The 2178-nt window shown below is 44.3% G+C and overlaps 1 pseudogene; it reads left to right on the plus strand.

Moving 5' to 3' along the window:
* Positions 1–2130: 2130 nt before the first annotated feature.
* Positions 2131–2178, plus strand: part of LOC110314195 — a 3359-nt pseudogene continuing 3311 nt past the window's right edge.

The following is a 2178-nucleotide window of genomic DNA, read 5'->3' on the forward strand; positions in this document are numbered from 1 at the left end:
TCTCTCTCTCTCTCTCTCTCTCTGTGTGTGTGTGTGTGTGTCTATGTGTCTGTCTGTCTGTATGTATGTATGTATGTATGTTGTGCATGCTCATATGGGGGCCGAATGTCAACATCAGATGTATCTGCTTTTAGTTTGAGACAAGGGCTCAGTGAGACCATAGCTCATCAAGTCACCCAAGCTGGGTGGATCTTTGTGAGTTCCCCATGCTTGCAAACCCTCCCCAGCACTCCTGGTTTTTATATGGGTTCTGGGGTTTAAATTCGGGTCCTCACGCTTGTGTGGCACAGCCACATTAACCAACTGAGCTGTCTCCCTCGGCCCCCTACCTGGCCTTTTCTTACTCCTTTTGATGACAATTTAAGTAAGGCAGAAACTGGGAGTGAGAGATGGAGAGGCCCTGAGGACCTAGAGACAAACAGCTTCCAAAGGTACCATTTTTCTAGGGACTTATTTTGCATCTCTTCTGTCACCTGGCAACCCCAGAGGTAGAAGGACCCTATGGTACCAAGTAAGATGTGCCAATAACCCTACTCATCTAACTGGCATGAAAGAAAATGATGCAGGGAAGTTTGGGGAAGGGAAAGTTGAACATGAGTAAGGAACTGGGCACTCCCTCACCCCACCCCAGGAGGCAGATACTTTTGTCCACCAAACAGCATCACCTGCCTTCACCAAAGCCAGTGTTCTGAAGCTGGCTTCAGATTACTTTAGTCAGCTAAGAATGAGGAGGGCAGAGAGCTGCTTTTGTGGTTTGGGGACTTGGGACGGGCTTTTCTGATGGCTCTTGCTGGAGCGCGAATCTTACTCTCAACAATTCTCAAACAGCTAGAGAGAATTTCAATGGATTTTTTTTTTCTGACCCCAAAATATGCTGGTCTGGGACTTGGTTGCAAAGGCCAGCAGTCCTTTTGCAATGACTGGCTGAATCAGAGGCCCCATTGCTGTGTTTAGCTCTGAGTGCTCCACATTCTTAGCCGATTTCCCTGCTGATAATAGTAACTGGCTAAATCTGGGTTCTGTTCCTTCTCAATTGCAGAGTCTTCAGAGCTCGCAGCCCTGTGGGGTGACTGTCTGGATGTCTGCAGTCTAGCTAAGATGACTTCTCTTTGACCACTCTTTATTCATGTCAAGCGCCTGCAGAGGGGTTCCTTGTGTTGCCAACCAACTCCTAAAAGAGCACAGGGCATGGTGGCATACACCTGTATTCCTGACACTTAGGTTACAGCAGAGGGCCAAGAATTTGAAACCAGCCAGAGCTACATAGCTAGACCCTGTCTCAGAAAACTGAAAGATAAAAAGAAAGGAGGTGAACAGACTTAGTGTTACCCACTATGTACTGCTGAGCACAGAAAAAAATGACTAAAATCTGAAATTGAACCCAGGACCTTGGATGTGCTCAGCAAGCACTCCACCACTGAACTATAACCCTATTTAAAAATCAATCAATCAATCAATCAATCAGTCAATCGATCAAACAAACAAACAAACAAACAAACACTTTTTCTTATTTTCCAAGACAGGCTCTCACAAAGTAGGCCAGGCTGGCCTTAAACTTTCAATCCTCCTGCCTCAGCCTCCTGAGTAACTGGGAATAGAGGACCTGTGTCACCAGTCCCAATTTGAAATTCATTTTGTTTTATTTGTTTTTTTTTTTTAAGACAGGATCTTATGTAGCCCAGGCTAGCCTCAAGCTCCTTATCTTCCCATCTCCATGTCCTGAATTCTGAGATTGCAGGGATGTACCAAGACACCTAGAACTTGAGTTTATTTTGTAGGATTGAGTTCAACTCAGATGGTTCTCAAGGTAGCCAGGGTTAGAATAAACTATCCATTGGTCAAAAACTCAGGATGCCATCAGAGAGGTTACCCAGCATACGAGAAAGCAGTGATTATTATCAGAATGCCAACTGTTCATCCAAATATAAGAAAAGGTACAGAGGCTAGGAGGTCATTTTGCAATCACCACCTCAGTCTAACCCTCACTAGTGCAGCAGATGTCCCCCATTGTCAGGTGACCTTCCAAAAAATTGAGAAACTTCTCCAATGAATTCATTTTCTTTTTTTTTTTTTTTTTTTTTTAGATTTATTTATTTATTTTATGTAAGTACACTGTAGCTGTCTTCAGACACTGCAGAAGAGGTCGTCAGATCTTGTTACGGATGGTTATGAGCCACC

Source organism: Mus pahari, chromosome X (assembly GCF_900095145.1).
Source record: "Mus pahari chromosome X, PAHARI_EIJ_v1.1, whole genome shotgun sequence".
NCBI classification, from domain to species: domain Eukaryota; kingdom Metazoa; phylum Chordata; class Mammalia; order Rodentia; family Muridae; genus Mus; species Mus pahari.